At 41.1% G+C, this 19,172-nt stretch overlaps 1 long non-coding RNA gene across 1 annotated transcript in view; it reads right to left on the minus strand.

Moving 5' to 3' along the window:
* LOC143669896 (uncharacterized) overlaps positions 1–19,172 on the minus strand; it is a 27,302-nt gene continuing 8,130 nt past the window's right edge. Inside the window, exons 3-4 of the long non-coding RNA XR_013169111.1 lie at positions 15,308–15,493; positions 1–156 (exon numbers count right to left, since the gene is read on the minus strand). This is a non-coding gene — a long non-coding RNA (uncharacterized LOC143669896). The remainder of the gene's footprint in view (positions 157–15,307; positions 15,494–19,172) is intronic.

Consider the following 19,172-nt stretch of genomic DNA (forward strand, 5'->3'; position numbering starts at 1 on the left):
TTATTTATTGATGATTGATAGCTGAAGAAAGCGACAACAGCAACAAAATCCTTCTTTAAAGTCAGATGCAGCCTCCTTCAGGCAGTCCTGAAAGATATAATGGAGTAGGACGAGGGCCTCAAATAACAACCTTTCTCCAGGCAGCACTGAAGATGCCTTAAAAAAAATAAGAAAAGAAAAGCAGTGACTCCAACAGCTGAGTGCTCTGCCTGTAACTGAAAGAGGCCACCTGTGTCCTGGGGGGGAGGGAGGGACACAGCACTTAGCAGCTGACTCCTGAGAAATTGTGTCTAAGTGGGGCGTGCACGGCTCTAAGGATAGAATATCATTAACTTTTCCACTCTGGGAAATACTGCCGTGGGTTTGTGTAGTGGGGAACGAGAGAGAGAGGGAGGGTGAGCATCTTAGAATAAGATATAAATGAACAAACAAAACCCTGAAAATGATTCTCAAGACACCTGAGGCCTTCATTTGCCTCGATTTATTGACACGTTCCTGACTTTATCAACTTGGAATATGAAGAGAAAAATCCTAGCTGTGCCTTTAGCAGCTTAGCTGCTAGCATTAATAAAATGGTCACATTTAGAAAAAGCAAGATAAAAATGTTTATATTTGGGATTATTACAACTAAATATTTTAAATACCCAGGAAGAAAATATATCAAAACAAAGCAATGATATTAGAATGGCAATCCCCCCCCAACTTTTTTTTTAAATAATGTATTACTTTCTAATATAAAAGGGACAGTATAAACCTGGATTTCTGGGAAAGGCCTGTTTTATTAGTGACTATGTCTCCAGCACCTGGCACTGCATTAAGGCTACTGGCAGGCGTCCAATATATGCTGCTTGAAATGAATAATCCTCAGGAATTGGTGAGGATGTTGTACTTCTCCATGACACTTAACAGAATCTACTGAGTATAAGATGCTGCTGTCCTTCTGAAGCCATTTTAATTGGATTTTTCCCTCTATATAATTATTTTTCTAGCCATTTGTATAGGTCCACCAAAAAAAAAGATAAAAATCTGAATAACGCACCATGATGCTACTTGAAGTGGAAATAAGTATTTCCTCCCAACTCTGTCTCTAAGGAATTTCAAACCACCTAGTTTCCTCTGCAGAGGAAATCTGCAGAGATAATTTTTAATTCTTCAGCCTTTTATAGCATTATTCATTTGCACAGTAACAAAATATACCTTTTCTTTCAACCAGATATGGCAAGCGTCAATTTAAGCCAAGTCAGTCACATGAAATTCTGATTTAATTCCAGTTACCCTAGGGTCCCCTCCATGGGATAAGTAGGCCTGATAAATCTTGTGGATTTATGTTAAGTACTGTACCCTAAAAAGAGGGTGAAATGCCAGCTTTAGGAAAGAAAAAAGAGGCAAGCTAAAGCAAGATTTATTAAATATGCCTTATCTTACTAAGGAGACCAGCCAAGGCCTCCCACCCTGGTGACAGTGAGCCAACACTAACATCAACAACTTTTTAATCCGTCTGCCTTTTCTGTTTTCCCTCTGCCCACATCTTTTCCCCTCCAACTACTCCTCTGCTTGGGTTGGTTTCTCCCTGCTTCTGCCTTCAGGCTGGTGTTTCAGTTTGCTAATGCTGCCAGAATGCAATATACCAGAAATGGGGTGGCTTTTCAAAAGGGGGTTTATTAGGTTACAAATGTATGGTTCTAAGGCCATAAAAATGTCCAAACTAAGGCATCAACAAGGATACTTTCACTCAGAAAAGGCCAATGGCATCTGGGGCTCCTCTGCCATATGGGAAGGCACATGACAATGACTGCTGGTCCTTTTGTCTCAGCTTCTGGTTTCAATACTGTCTCCAAAACATCTCAGGGTGCGTCTCTCTTAGCTTATCCTGGAGCATTTTCTTTCCCTGTCTCCAAATGTCTCTGAGCTCTGAGCTCTCTGTGCCCTCTCAAAAAGGACTTCAATAAAGGGTTAGGACCCACCTTGAATTGGGTGGGCTGCATCTCCCTAGAAACAACCTAAGCAAAAGATCCCACCCAAAAATAGGTCTGCACCCACAGGAATGGATTAGAAATATGGCTTTTCTGAGGCACATAACAGTCTGATTTCCAGCAAGAGGAAATGGCTATAAACAATGTAGATTAGAAGCCAAACTCTCTATGGTAAACTCTAGGGACTTAGAAAATCTGGTTTCTACCAGTCAAACCAGAGAATGGCCTAAGGCATGATTTCAGCCAGCCCCTGGTTTTACAGGGGGAACCTGCAATCCTCAGGCTGCCCAAGGCCTACTTTGTGCCAGAATTGACTGGGAGACCAAATGTTCTAAGCAGTAAGCAACTGAATAACACACCAGCATGACTCTGAAAGTCTCAGCCCCTCTCTGGTGCTTTAGCAGGTGTGTGGCCATCTGCAGAGACTGTTTTTTCTTTTTCAGTTTTCAAATTGTACTTTTTTTCTTTACATTTTTATTGAGAAATCTTCACACACATACAGACCATACATCGTGTACAATCAATGGCTCACAATATCATCACGTAGTTGTGCGTTCATCCCCATGATCATCTTTTAGAACATTTGCATCACTCCAGAAAAAAAAAAGAAAAGAAAAAGCTCATATATCCCATACCCATTATCCCTCCTGCTCATTGACCAGTAGTATTTCCATCTACCTAATTTATTTTACCTTTTGTCCCCCCATTATTTATTTATTTGTTTACCCATATTATTTTACTCATCTATTCATACCCTGGATAAAAGGAGCATCAGAACACAAGGTTTTCAAAGTCACAGTCACATTGTAAAAGTATATCTTTAAGTAAGCATCTTCAAGAATCAAAGCTACTGGAACACAGCTCAACAGTTTCAGGTACTTCCCTCCAGCCACTCCAACACACCTAAACTAAAAAGGGATATCTATAAAATGCATAGTAACCTCCAGGTTAACCTCTCAACTATATTTGAAATCTCTCAGCCACTGAAACTTTATTTTGTCTCATTTCTGTCTTCCCCCTTTTGGTCAAGAAGGCTTTCTCAATCTCATGATGCTGGGTCCTGGCTCATCCAGGATTTCTATTCCACAATGCTAGGGAGATTTACACCCCTGGGAGTCATGTCCCACGTTGAAGGGAGAGCAGTGAGTTCACCACTGCAGTGACTCTTGCTGGTCTCTTTCAGTACAAGGTCCATCTGTCATAGATATGCAGAAGTACTATTTAATGAAAGACTTATTAAATGGAAGGTGGAATAACCAAGAACACACAGTAGGACAACACTTTGTTAACAAGAAAACAAAACCATTCTCTAAATATGATCTTAGTTTGTCAGAGCCACCATCACAAATACCACAATCTGGTTCTGACTTACTAGGAATTTATTGGCTCAGGGTTTTGAGGCTAGAAGAGGTCCAAAATCAAGATATTGGCAAGGCTTGCTTTCTCCCCGGAGTCTGTGGCATTGTGAATGGCAATCCTTGCAGTTTCTTGTATTTTTGCCTCCCATCACATAGCAATAGACTCTCCTTTCGGGCTTTTGTGACTCCCAGGTTTTCTTTATAAGGCCTCTACCAAGCCAGTTTGAGAACATCTTCTAGAGGTCCTATTTACATTGGGTTCCCACTCACAGGAATGCAGATTCAATTACGAACCTATTTGTGGGGCCCATGATTCAACCCATCACTGGGTCCCACAATATTTCCAGAACTCTGACATTCTCTCATCAAGACGTGAAGTCTATGTCATCTCCGCTTTACTTGGACGGGACTTTGTGACTGTCTGGACCCATGAAATGTACCAGAAGGGACACTGCATGATTTCATTTTTTTTTATATTTTCATTGAGATATGTTCATACGTGTACACACCATCCAAAATATACAATCAGTGGCTCACGATATCATCACATATTTGTGTATTCAGCACAATGATCATTTTTAGAATATCTGCATCACTCCAAAAAAAAAGAAATAAAAAGAAAAAAAACTCATATATCTCATACCTCTTATCCCTTTCATTGACCACTAGTATTTCAATCTACCCAATTTTTTTGCCCCTTATTCACCCCTATTATTTATTTATTTTTATCCTATTTTTTTTACTCACCTGTCCATACCTTGGATAAAAGGAGCATCAGATGCAAGGTTTTCATAATCACATGGTAACATTGTAAATTATACAATCATCTTTAAGAATCAAGTCTACTAGAACACAGTTCAACAATTTCAGGTACTTCCCTCCAGCCACGCCAATACACCATAAACTGAAAAGGGATATCTATGCAATGCAGAAGAATAACTTCCTGGAAAAACTCCCGACTCTGTTTAAAATTTCTCAGCCACTGAAACTTTATTTTGTCCCAATTCTCTCTTCCCCCTTTTGGTCAAGAAGCCTTCTTAAATCTCATCCTGCAGTCCAGTCTCATCTCAACAGCCCTGTCCCACATTACTAGGGAGATTTACACCCCTGGGAGTCATGTCCCACATGGGGGGTTGTGGGGAGGGCAGGAGTTCACCTGCCAAGTTGGCTTAGAAAGAGAGGCCACATCTGAGCAACAAAAGAGGTTCTCTGGGGTTGACTCAGGCATAAGTATAAGTAGTCTTAGCTTCTCCTTTGAAGGAATAAGTTTCATAGGGGTGAACCCAAGATCGAGGGTTCAGCCTATTGAATTGGTTGTCCCCATTGCTGGTAAAAATATTAGGAGTTCCCCCAATGGGGAGGTTTAATATTTCCTTTCTACTCCCCAGCCCCTCAAGGGGATTTTGCAAATACTTTTTTATTCTCTGTCTAAATTACTCTGGGATGTATCAGGGCATCACACTAATCTGAACAAACCAAACTCTCTCTGTCTCTGTCTCTGTCTCTCTCTCTGTCTCTCTCTCTCTCTCTCTCTCTCTCTCTCTCTCTCTCTCTCTCTCAGCTCTGAGCTGCCCTGTGGTGTGGGACATATGAGTGAGCAAATCTTCAGATATCTTCAGAGAACTCCAGCCCCAGCCTTGTATGACAGCAACTGCATGAGAAAGCCCAATAAGAACTGGAGGCATGAACACACATGGTGTGCTTTGTAGAGAAGGGAAGTGGTGGCAGCCTTTGCAAGATGGACAGAGGAAGCTGACCCTGGGAACGAGAGTGGAAAGAAAGAGCAGAGGAGCAGGAGAGAGGTCCAGAAGTCAAAACAACCTTTCATGGCTAAGAGAGGGGGGAACATTTCTGAAGACAGTTTATATCAGTTCTGACTGATGGAGTCAGGTCCAAAGGTCTGATGGAGTCTAGACATTTCCCACCTTCCTTGATCTTACTCCTACAATTATTTATCACACAACACTTGAAGAAATGCATGGGCCAACATGAAACAATGATTTCCAGTTTATATTTTAGGGGCCATAATCCCATGCTTCTTGCAGTAAAATCTGTTACCTTTTTTCAAGTTTATCCATTGAGTTAGCTTCCAGGGAGTTAGCGTATTTCTTTAGCTATTCATCAGAATTTTCAGTAAGAACACACTTAAGATGCAGGAAGCAGAGTGTTGTGGCTTTTGGATGCGGCCCAACTGATGCAGTAACCAGATCTGCAGGTATATCCAAATTCCTCATGAGTACACGGTACAAGTGAACTCACACATTTTTAGAATAGTAAGTGATCCTGAGGCCTGCCAGCACTTAATTAATATTGATGGTCCCCTTCCCAGAAATGCTGGACTTTGAAAGTGCTTTAGATGTCATCAACTCTGCCCTCTAAACTTACAAACTTTGGGTGGTGTCTTTAGATGGCACAGATCAGGGAGTTTTCATTCAAATGGAAACAGGACAAGTACAAGAAACTTGATTCTATGCAGAGGTGACCTGCAGGTACCTATGAATTATTGATGAGGACTCAGCCTGATGAATTTAGGGATAAAAGTGGGTTGGCCATAGATGAATCAAAGACTTTCTCTCAGTAGATCGCCCTGGGCCAGGACTCTGATTTTCCAAAGGATGAAACAGAGGATTAGAGCAGTTAAGCGACTCACCCAAGATCAATTCCAAGTTAGAGCCAGAGCTGGCTTGACTTTCCGGGCCGAATGCCTTGCAGTGCTCCTTTTCTTCTGCTGACCCATCTCCAGATCATGTTTGCTCTTGTTTTGTCTTATGCATCTTATGTCAAATGTCATGAATATGGAAAGCAGAAGATATTGCTCTATGTTGGCAATTGTTTTTCCAATATCAGCAACCAACTACATTGAAGGATTATTTTTAAAGCTTTTCCTGTGTCTATCAAATGTAATTTAGGATACTCAAACAAAATTCATACTGCCTATGGGCCAATCTTATGTATCTTAGAAATAGTGTGCTTATTGTGTCATTTAAAAGGATTTGAAAGATTACATAAGACTATATCCACAGAGAGAAAAGATAATAATCAACAGACACCCAAAATCTTTTTTTTTTTAATTTCTTGGGACATTGATTATGGCATCACTTTGGGTTACTAGGAACTCAGTGGCTTCAGCCTCAACTCCCCAGCTGCCAGTACAGCGCTCCCCTCAGCAGCAGCACCAACTTCTAAGGAAGACAGAACATCAGCATCTACTTGCAATCCTGCACTCTGATTGCTGTCCTGTTGCTCCCCTGAAACTGTTCTCCATGGTCCACAAAACCTCCTATTTACTTAGCCCAGCTGGCTCCTTTCAGGCTTTGTTCTCTTCTGCTTCTCTAGTACTGAAAAATGCTCACTACCCACCCTCTCATTTGTCCAAGTCTTTCTACTTTTAGCTCCCCCAATACCAAGAATAGCGATACATTTTTGATCCAGGGGGGGCTAAACCTGATTAGTTAGTATCACTTCTGGTACACAGGGTTGAGAAGGATTCTGAAGCAAGTCCAAGCACTTTAGAGAAAAATTGCAAGATCAGTTGGTAATGTCTGCAGTGGATGGAGCAGAAAAGAGTGGCAGTTGGTGGATATGGCATTTGTTATTGATGATTGCTGTTTTGTCTCCTTTTCTACTCCTGTAAATGTTGGTCTTTTCCAAGGACCTGTCCTCAACCAAGCATAGTGTCTGATTATAGATGATCAATGATTGTTATCTGATTCCTCCTTTCCTGCACCCTCTCCCTTAACAATCTCTTCCAATCTCAACATGTCAGCTACCACTGTTACATACCTAACTCTTCAATCTACATTTCTTAACCTGAATATCCACCTGCTAAATGGACATTTCTAACTCAAGTGCAAAATTTCTAAAACCAAATTAACTGCTCTCATCTGCACACCATTCATCTTTTTGCTTATTTTATTTCCATTAATGGCATTTTCACCTCCATCCCTTTTCTTCCTCTCCCTGAGCCATTCTCTTAATTTAATCCCTCTCACCTGGACAACTGTCATCATTTTTTTCTTCTGGCATATTTAGACAGTCTTGCAGTCCTCCAATCTATTTTATACCCTGCTACCAGGTCGGTTTTCTTAAACAAATGTTCAGATCATATGACTCCTGTCTTGTATGAGTTTCACCTAAAGCAGACAAGAATTGTATTGCTACCAGGATAGCAAGGGAGTAGAGAAGTAGACAAGGAAGGGAAGAAAGCCTATCAGGTGGATGCTGTGGTATGCTGTCCAGACTCCCTGAAGGGCCAGGACCTCATTCCACCAGCTGCTAGACAGAGTACTGGTGACTAATGGCTCTTACCTGAGTCCCTCACCAAGAATTGCTCTCAGCAGGAAAGAGCAGGCTCACCCAGGGTCCTTCTCTGGAGCAGCCTACATCCATTGACTAGTCAATACAGGAATGTAATGCACACCCACCCTGGTCTCAAGGAGAATAACTCTAAATGGCCACCCCAGGCCCTGAACTTCTTAGGATCCACTGAGGCTATAATAGCAGCACAGTTCAACTCCTCCATCTATGCAATTGTGCTTCCTTTTTCTCTCACAGGTGTTGATAGATCTCTAGGAAATTACCCAATAAAGTTCCTGTAAGCAAATCTGCATTTCAGTTTTATAGGTAAACCCTATAAAGAGAAAGCCAATAAACTGCATTAATGGATGAGACACTGCTGTGGACAACTGGAGTTCAGTCCTGCTGGAGACCCTCTGAGAAACTACGTAGACCAAATAGCAGCATTGGTCCATCAAGAGCAAGGCCGCCGGGGTGTTTGTCCAGCAACTCCTGTTCTTCTTGGTCAAAGTTTATTCCTGAGGCAGTAATGCTCTGGCACTTCTGACCTAGCCCTCATGTGGCCAAGCACTCTCAGAAGGCCCTCAGACAGGGGGATGGAGGAAACCACAGATTGAGAGGGACTATCTGCAAGTGACCTCTTGGACAGTCCAATGGGATCTTGGCAGAGAGAGCAACAACAGAACCTGCTACAATTCTTCTCAACTAAAATCTTCTGTCTTCCCATTTTCCAGGGCAGAGATCATGAGCTCAGAGAGCAAAGTCATATCAGCCACTGAGATGATCAGTTTGGCAAACACAGTGTTTTGACATTCATGAATGTGAAATCTTTAGATGGGACAATCACCCCCAGGCACCTCACATGTTTGCTATTTGTCTGGCCTCTGAAGGCATCTGAGATGTGGACCTTTGGTCTAGAAAATAAAGTCTTTGGTGACACATTTGGTATCTTTCATGATTTGTTACCAAGCAAGCTTTCTAACCGTGTTCTTCTAGTTGCTGTGTGCATGTGTGTGTAAAACAAACAACAAAAAAACCAAAAAAATACAGTTCTTCTCTACAGACTTTGCACAGACCAGAAGATGGAATTTAAACTCCTTGGTAAAGTATACAAGAGCACTGATATCTGGATGCAACCCCTTTCCCAGCCTCAGCAACTCCAGCTCCCAACTGTGCCTCATAGTTCACCTATACTAAACATCTGATCCCCAAATATTACAGATTGTCCCACATCTATATGCCTTTTTTTTCTTTCTAGAAGGTCCACCAACTTTTTCTCCCTAGAAAACTTCTTGACCTCCTTCAAGAATCTGCTCAAATTCCACCTCCGCAGTGTAGTTTGGGAGCAGTTCCCTCCTCTGTGTTCCTGGTACAGATTCAGTTACAGCTCCAATAGTGTTGGGGTATTTATCTGATTAGATGTCTGCCACCTCAACAGACCATGAACTTCTCAAAAGTAGTGTTGAGTATTTTTCTGTATCCAGAAAGTCTGGCATAGTCCTCTGAGTCTTGATAGTGGATGGATGGATGGATGGATGGCCAATTGGAAGTTCCCAGCTAAAGTCTTTAACTCTCTCTGCTGGATGTTCCTGCCACTTGGATGCCAGAAAATCCATAGATGCAGGGATGGTAATCTACTCAAGGATCAGGCACCTTTAAGACAGTGTGGTGTTCTGCTTACTGCTATCTGCCTTTAAACTCACAGACTTCACAGCCTCTGATTACTTGCCTTGCAGCCAGAATATTCCCATCTCTGGATCCCTCCCAACATTATTGTCACCTATTAATTTTTATATATACTCCATCTCTGACTCCTGATCTCTGTTGACCTTGCGTAAGAAGACAAAGTAGAAGGCACTGCTAGGAATAGGTGTCCCAACCTGCCTCTGGTAAACACTTAAAGACCTGGGCAGATGCTTCATTTGGAGATTGCCTCCAATATTTGGATCCAGTTGGATCCAGATGTTGTCAACTGTTTAATAGAAGAGAAACAAAAATAAATGAACTTGCGTTAACAAAATTATCAAGTAATCTTCTTTTTTATTTTTTATTCAAAATCTGTCTCTGATATTGTTGTCACATCATCCTTTTTATTCAATCAACAGATCCTATCTGTGCATTGCAGATTATAGGGGTAAAGAGAGCAGATGCTGTTTCCCTCACAGAGCTTGCCTTTTAGTTGGCAAGGCCCGACTATGAACCAGAAAGTAAACAGAAATATAAATGATCAGAGATTTGACAACTGAGAGATCAAGGTTAGCTCAACTGGTCAGGCAAACTTCCTGAGGATGTGGCATTTAAGCTGAATCCAGGAGGATAGAAAGGATGCTTCCAGGGGAGGAAGACTGCAGTGGGAACGGTTTCATCCTCATGTAGAAGATGGGAAAGCATGCCAGGACTCTGTGCATGACATCTGTCAGGAGATACCTACTAAACCTAGAACAGAAACTTCCACTTGGGTGCTTCAGAAACAGGCTCAGCATCTGGCTTCCAGCGTTATATAAATGGCAGCATTACCAAGAGGTGGGCAGATGGAAATGGTGACCTTTGAAAGTGGGCTTTTGGGGAATGTTGCTGTTGTCAGCTGGACTGTGAGGAGCCTTTGTCAACTCTCAAGCTGGCTCTCATTATTTGAAGGTGTTTCTAGTTTATCAGGCATAGTTTGAGAATTTTATAGTTTAGTAATAGCTTGTAGTTAATTTTAGAGGATTAAGCCAAGTGTTGTTGAAGTGATTAATAGAGACATAAGTGCCTTGCCTATTACTGTAATTAGCATTATATTAAATGAACAGCGCATAAATAGTGTCTGGAGCTTCATAAGCTAAAATGCAGTGCAATATTAAAATGTGGCCAGAAACAAGGAGCCCATGCATTCTCTTTTTGAAGGGGGCCAAATTCCCCAAACATATCTGCAGCCAACATGGGAAACTTGACAGAGACCCTTCATCACCACAAAGGGGTTTTATGAGTAGCTTTGTATTTTACCATTTATGTAACAAGCAACTAGAAAACATTCATCATTCCATTTAATGCTCCTGGGGAAACACATCCACTATATCTTACCATATTGCAGTTTGACAGAGGTTATAAAGCAGGTCAGTGACAGGACTCAATTCTGAGATTCTACATTTATCTTTTGATGGTTTTTGGCATCTTCCAGAGTGCTGTTTCATTTCTGCCTTGAGAGATTTCAGAAGAAGAGATGTATTTTCTAGCCCAGTAGTTAATAGTTTAGTTTCACAAACAATTAAACAACCATCTGTTGATTTGCTTCAGTGACTAAGGAAGCACCATTTAATTGTTGTAAAGATCATAATGGATATACTTCGCTTGAGTGATTGCAATGTGGGTTCACATCAGTGGCCTCAGTCATTTTATTATTAAAGCACCTAACACACTGGACCGTGGTTATTTGTTTACAATCATCACCTACATCCCTACACCTACCCTGGCTTGCTTGCTGTGCATCCTCAGCCCTTACAAAGCCCCCCAGCACTTACAGGCAATCAATAAATTGTGTTGAATGAATGAATGGATTTTGATTCTGCAAAGATAAAAATTCCTCTATTTTCAAAAGAAGTAAGAGCTTTGCCTTTCAAACTTACATAAATTGTTAATGTGATTGGGTTTCTCTCTAGTCCAATACTGTTTGTGTCTTTTCTTATCTTGTCTGTTTGTACAAAGATAAGCTGCTTTTGGTGTTCCTTTGTTTCTTACTCATAGGGCCTAAACTGGTTGATTTAATCTCTTCCACTTGGTTCTGGCTTCCATAGTGGCTTGGTTCCATGCTGGGATGAAACAAGGTACCCATCTGATTGTCTTATTCTAGGAAAAGGCATTCAGCACATAGTCTGTTGGAATTGTTTCCATCTTTTCTCTGTACTGAGGACTGCCGTTCCACAAAATTAAATCATGCCTAATGCATTTCCCTATTCTGTTCGAGATTTTTTTCCTAAAATTTCATTCATACTCGCCTATGTTCATTTTTTTTTTTCTCCTTCACAACTCTACCATCCAGTAATATAAAAGATTGCTGGAAAAAGAGTTCTCAGGCCAATTGAGGAAATGCTGTGTGAAAAAACAAAACTATATTTCTTTACTGCAGAAGTTGTCAGAACATTTAGTATGCTCTCAAAACCTGAATCTCCACATGGGATTATGGTATGTCAGAGTGGCCAGATTTACTTGAGTACAGAAAACTTTTGGTGATGAACTTCTCTCAAAACTAGTGCTTCACCCAAGGCATTGTGCAGAACAGCAGTGTAGTTCATTTATGGGTTTTCTCTGTTTCTTTAAGTTTGTCTCATCTTTCTTCCAAAACTTCTCTAAATATAAATCAACTTCCTGGTTTTTCCTCTTTCTGATTTTGGCAATATTTTTTTTTAATTTTTTAAATTAATTTTTAAATTTTTTTTAAAAATATGACATGAAAGAAACACAAACATTCTTAACATATGATCATTCCATTCTACACATATAATCAGTAAGTCACAATATCATCACATAGTTGCATATTCATCATCATGATCATTTCTTGGAACACTTGCATCTATTCAGAAAAAGAAATAAAATGAAAACAGAAAAAAATTTATACATACCATACCCCTTACCCCTCCCTTTCATTGATCACTGGCACTTCAAACTAAATTTATTTTAACATTTGTTCCCCCTATTATTTATTTTTATTCCATGTGTTCTACTCATCTGTTGACAAGGCAGATAAAAGGAGCATAAGAGACAAGGTTTTCACAATCAAACAGTCACACTGTGAAAGCTATATCATTATACAATCATCATCAAGAAACTTGGCTACCGGAACACAGCTCTACATTTTCAGGCAGTTCTCTCTAGCCTCTCCATTACATCTTGACTAACAAGGTGCTATCTATTCAATGCATAAGAATAACCTCCAGGATAACCTCTCAACTCTGTGGAATCTCTCTGCCATTGACACTTGATTTTGTCTCATTTTGCTCTTCCCCTTTTTGGTTGAGAAGGTTTTCTCAATCCCTTGGTGCTGAGTCTCAGCTCATTCTAGGATTTCTGTCCCATGTGGCCAGGAAGGTCCACAACCCTGGGAGTCATGTCCCACGAAGACAGGGGGAGGGCAGTGAGTTTGCTTGTTGTGTTGGCTGGAGAGAGGGGCCACATCTGAGCAATAAAAGAGGTTCTCTTGGGGGTGACAGGCCTAATTTTAAGTAGGCTTGACCTATCCTTTGTGGGGTTAAGTTTCATATGAACAAACCCCAAGACTGGGGGCTCAGGATTTTGGTCATCTTTTAATCACAAGGTCTGCTTTAAACAAATAGGTATCAAACAAATTTTCAAATGCCATCAAGTGCTTGGCAAATAAACTTGTGGACTCTTCAGGCCCCTGAGAATTATTAGAAGAGGTGTGTCCTTCCCATGTCCTGCCTCCCCTGACAGCAGGTGAGGGGGGCTTCCCTGGCAGCAGGAGTATGGCATGCATATAGGGTCTGCAGATGCCTTCTTGCCATTTCTCCATAGCTGAGCAGGGATCATGAAAATATTAGGAACATTCATCCAAATAAGTTTCCCTAGAATCCTTTTTCTAAATGCAATTTTATTGAGATTTATTCACATACCATATAATCATCTAAAGTATATAATCAATGGCTCACAGTATCATCATATTGTTGTGCATTCATTACCATGAAAAATTTTAGAATATTTTCATTACTCCAAAAAAATAAAAATAAAAAATAAATAAAGGACACCCAAAACATCCCGTATCCCTTATCCCCTCCCCCCATTACTTATTTTTTTTGTCTTTATTTTCTTACTCATCTGCCTATACATGGATAAAGGGAGTGTCAGTCACAAGGTTTTCACAGTCACAGTCATACTATAAAAGCTATATAGTTATACAATCATCTTCAATAATCAAGGCTACCAGATTACAGTTCAACAGCCCTAGAATCCTTTTAACCACAAATTTTTTCCTTCCCAGTAATTCTCTAACCTTCACATTTTTATTACTTGCTTCAGCAACACTTTCTCGTATGCATAAACATGCCAAATGGCACATATTCGTGCTTTAATTAGAATTAGAATTAAAGTTAAAAATTTTTGCTTTGGCAGGATGTCTTTGAGATGTCTATGCTCCCCTTTGAGAAGATATCTATTTTGAGATGCCAGGAGTCCTCATGGCACAAAGGTCAGCAAAATGTAGAATTCACGTCCAAGAAGACCCAAGGCAAACTGTCCCCCTGATCACCACTATTGTAGTTTGCTAGCTGCTGGAATGCAACACACCAGAGATGGATTGGCTTTCAATAAAAGGGGATTTATTTAGTTAACATATAGTTCTTTAGAGGAAAGGCAGCTAACTTTCCACTGAGGTTCTTTCTTATGTGGGAAGGCACAGGGTGATCTCTGCTGGCCTTCTCTCCAGGCCTCCAGATTCTAACAACTTTGCCCGGGGTGATTCCTTTCTGCATCTCAAAAGGCCTGGGCTGAGCTGCGAGTGCTGAGATGAGGAATGCCGAGCTGCTTAGGCTGTGCTACATTGAGCTTTCTCATTTAAGCACCAGCCAATTAAATCAAACATCATTCATTGCAGCAGGCACACCTCCTAGCCCACTGGAGATGTAATGAGCAAGATGAGGTTCACGAACCATTGGCTCATGTCCACAGCAACAGAACTAGGCACCTTCACCTGGCCAAGTTGACACCTGAACCTAACCTACCACAACCATCCTCTCCTGAGGCCCGGCAATCGTCACTTCCTTTGCATGCTGTGTAAAAAGCACCAGCCCTGGCTGTGGCTGTGGCAGAGGGACTCAGAAATGAGACAAGATGTCAGTCTCCCAGGGGCTCTCCCCACCACAAACCCAAGTCAATGCCCTCTTTCTTTGCACTGCAGGTCCATACTCCCAGGTTGTGACAAAGGCAGAGATTTCAACAGACTCCTACCCACCCTGTCCTCCAGGTATTCAGCCACCCTAAATAATTTTTGCAAAGCCATTTTGAATAAAATGAATTCCTTCCGGATTTACGGTAGAATTTCCTACCTTTATTGCATTTATAGCAGGTTGTTTTATTTTCTTTATGCTGTCTCAGGGCTCAGGGGTACCTAAGCATTCTTTGGGTGGGAGGATTTTTTTGTATGTCTGTTTCCTCCTGAAAACGGAGATATTTGGCCTCTGTTCAAATATTGTGTGGTCTTTTCCTTCTCAAGCCTCAGATTCTGCCTTCCTACGTGCCCCCAATCTTTCTCCTCTGTCTCCAGCTCCCCAGATTTCCTTCCTGCCCACTCTGCTGTAGCTTTCCAGAAAGGCTATAAACCTCTCTTCCTGCAGCACGAGTAACCTAATTATCCTCTCCTTACCACCCACCAGTGAATGAGGTGGTTGTCCCTGCAGCAAATTGAATTAAGGGCTATGTTTGGCAAAATCTAAATTTATTCTTCTAGAGCCCCATAAAGGCCCTAAGATTCCATCTAGCAGACTGGGGAAGCAGAACAAGGAGTTCCTTTCCCATCTGATTGCTGTGAGCTGCAGCCTAGTATGGTAGATAAGGCCCAGGCTTTGGGGTCAGATAGATTTGACCTTGAGTCAAGACTCTGTGATTCGCTGCTGTGTGATCTTGGGGAAATTACTAAACATCTCCGAGCCTTGGTGTTCTTACCTATAAAAAGTAGTTGATAAAAATACCTACCTTCCAGGATATTGGTAGAAAATATGCCAAGTGCCTGCCACAGGGTGGGTGATCAATAAATGATGGTCTTTTCCAATTTGACTGGGCCTGTGAAGACTTGATAATGGAAATGAAGCTGAGGAGCTGGCGCGAGGACTTTCCCCACAGAGCTCACAGTGTCCTCTTCACTCAAGTTACAGGAGCCCACTAGAGAATGAAGAGATAAAGTCTAACCTAGGTCACTGGCACTGCCCCAAAACTGTATCTTCTAAGGCTGACCCACATTCCTGGGGCCCCAACAAGCATGAGGATATCATCTTGGAGAGTGGCGCTTCGGCGTCACCTCCTCACCTGTAATGACCCCACTATGAGTTCATTTCTTACAATGCTGGCAAGTGAACCTGTTCCCTAAATCTGGGACATGCCATCACACCCTCACTGCTGCTATCATCTCTAAAGGAGGGGAAACAGCACAGCCAAGACCGCAAGAAAAGGCTCTGATTAGAAATCCTCCACAAAGCACAGGGGCCCCTTAGTTTTGTAGTTTCCTAAATAAGTATGCTCTTCAGTGTCCCTTCCTAACCAGGAGACAGGCAGACAGGGTCCTGTACCCTCCAGAAGTGGAGTTAGTGATGGTGGTGAAAAGATGGCAAAGTAGAGGAATTAATAATTTCTTTCCTCCTTTCTTGGAAATACATGGTGGCAGTAACATCGAGAAGAGAGCAAATTACATGCTAACTGAAACCTGCTATTGATAATATAGTGGTTACCGCCTATATCTGACCGGTACCATTTCCTGCCCATTCCCCTCAATTTTGGTTATAGAAAATGCTCCTCTCAAGAGAACTGAGCATGTACCTATCATGACCTGCCAACCCCTAACCAGGACCATTCCAGCCAATCCTAAAGAACACCTAGGGCAATTTATAAGATTCCACAAGGGTTCCAGGCACTGAAGTAATTTTCCAGAAACCTACAACCTCCAGATGGGTCCCTGGTCCAGATAAATCCTGAAACCTAGCCCAGCCTCTCCAGAACATCAGATAGCTCCATCTCCCTACCCCATATTAGTGACAGACCCTTTCAAGAGCAAAAATTTAGAATTGCCATAGCCCAAATAACCCCAAAGAGAGGTATGGAAAGATCAAAGGTGGTGGGGGAATTATACATAGAAGATAAGACTTAAATGAATATGAATGCTGAGTCATTAAATTGATATCTCTTTTAGTCTCCAGTATTTTAGAGCAGCCAGAAGTAAAAACCTACAATTGTGAAACTGCAACCTATGTCAAAGTCTGAAATATGTTCTACAACTAATTGTGGTGCTGTGCTTTGAAATTTATAGCTTTTTTGTATACATGCTATTGTTCACAAAAAAAAGAAGGAAAAAAACATCGATTGTGATGATAAAAAAAGTATTTAAGCCCTCTAGCCTCCTATATTCTGGAGCAGCTAGAAGGAAAAATATGCGAGGATCACATGGTGTTACATTATACAATAAAAAAGCTAAAAGAAAAAAAAAGAGAGAGAGAGAGAGAACTGAGCATGCAGTCAGGCTATGAACACCCTCTGGCCACAGTTATTGGCCTATCACAGCCCCTCCCAGGAATTTCATATACTGGAATCAGGTGAAAGATGTCCTCTTTTCTCTCTGCTCCATAAGGGGGGTTGATGCAGACTCACAGACACTGATCCCAAGATCAACTTCACCTCTGCCTTCCTGGGATATGGTATGTGAACCGATTCTTCTTTTTTGCTTGCTTGTTTGATGAAGACAGTTGCAGTTGTGCTTTTCTCCTTTGCAACCTAAAGAGTCCCAGACCCATCCAAGTCCCATGTAGGAAAGCTATGGGATTTGCAAGTGCAGGATACAGTCTTGATCCCTGAACTGGTCAAGCAGTATTTGATTAAGGAATGCTAGGTATCATACCCAAGTCTGCTTGCTTAGAAACAGGCACGTTCTTGTTACTAGTGTCCTTGAAAGTAGAACCTTTGAAGAAGAACTTTCTAGAGGCATCTCATGCATGTCCTCAGATTTCCATTTAGTTTCCAGTTGCTCTGAAGTGCCCTGTTGAAGGCACGTCTCCAATCATGGCTGGGCATGTGCTGGACTTTTGATTAGTGGGCATTAGCCTTCCATTTGGCTACTCCACAGGCTTTGGGCACGACACTGTGTGCCCCCTCCTCACCATGAAGGCTGCCTCATGCAGTTCTAAGGATGGGTCTTGTCCATCAGAGTCTGCCTAGTGGCAGATGCAGAAAAAACAGAAGCTTAGTCTCAACTCAAACATTACTAAGGTTGTGACTTTAAACAAGTGATGCCACCCTTCTGGGCCTCGATTTCCCTCACCTATAAACTGAGGATGTTAGATTAGAAGACACATAAAGCTCTTTTAGCTGATTCAAATCCAGATGATTTGTAAACTAAGGTCTTGGCATTTGGAGTGAAATTAAGCAGCAAAGATTTGCTGTGTTGAGCTCTTCCACCTGAGCAAACACTACAACCACAAAGTATAAATTCCCACTGGCAAGGAAAACAATAGGACCACCCTTGAAGAGGGAGAGGTGAAGTTAAAGTTAAGTCATTGGGAGGGAGACCTCTTCTCTCAGCAGCAAATAACAGGACTGCTGCCAGATTCAAGGATTGTTCAAACCAAGGCATTCAACGCACAGAGAGATGGTGAGGCATAAAACAGGCTTTTACCCGTAACTTTAGAACTTCAACAAAGAGCTGCATTACAAGGTGGATACGATTTAATGAGTACTTTTTTGTGTACTAACCAGACTCATTGCTATATTTCCTAATATGGGGTGGGGGAATATGGTAGGAAAAATGGGAAGTGTTAGGAAGAGGGGTCTTTCACACTGAAAGTCAATTTGGCCGAGTATAAATTCTTTTAGATGCTTCTCTGTGGTTTTCTGTGTCAGTATCACAGATAGGTCTGAAGTCACTTAGTTTTCTATTCCATCAATACTTGGTTTGGGGGGTTGGTTATTTTCTGCCTGGTCAGTTGTGTTACTTTTTTATATTGGGGGGGGTCTTTGTAATTAAAAAATGTTGTATGTGTCTAGGTGTGGCTCTTTTTTAAAAAAATGATTTTATAAATAATAGGGGGAACAAATGTTAAGTTGAATAGATTAAAATACTAGTGATCAATGAAAGGGAGTGGTAAGGGGCACAGGAAAAAAATAGGGGGAACAAAGGTTAAAATATATCGGGTAGATGGAAATATGAGTGGTAAATGAGAGGCAGGGGTAAAGGTTATGGTATGTATGAGTGTTTTATTTTTTCTTTTTATTTCTTTTCCTGGAGTGATGCAAATGTTCTAAGAAATTATCATGGTGAGGAATATACAACTATGTGATGATACTGTGAGCCATCGATTGTATACCAAGTATGGAATGTTCATATATTAAGAATATTTGTGTTTGTGCGTTGTTTTGTAAATTAAATAAAAAATGATTTTATCTGGAATATGAGAGCCCATTCAATCTACATACTCTGGTCTCTTTCTAGGTTAGAAATATTTTCTTCAATAAAGTTATCACTTAATCACACCGTAATTCTTTAATTGGATTCCTATTCTCAGAATCTATCAGTATCAGTCTCTTTTCTCAGTGACTGTTTTCTTTTTTCTTATCATTTTTATTCAGCTCTTTTCCTGTGCCATATGGTACACCTCTACAATTTAACCTCAAAATCATTGATTCCATTTTCTACAGTGTCAATTTTTGCTTATTTCTACCTTCATGATGGATTTTAAATCTTCAATTGCTTTTTTGCCATCCAGCTTTATCTCTCTTTAAATCTCATATAGCTAACATTTCATCTGGGTCTTTTTCTCTCTAGGTGACTATAATTCATATAGACCAGCTCTTTTCACAA

Source organism: Tamandua tetradactyla, chromosome 26 (assembly GCF_023851605.1).
Source record: "Tamandua tetradactyla isolate mTamTet1 chromosome 26, mTamTet1.pri, whole genome shotgun sequence".
Taxonomy (NCBI): domain Eukaryota; kingdom Metazoa; phylum Chordata; class Mammalia; order Pilosa; family Myrmecophagidae; genus Tamandua; species Tamandua tetradactyla.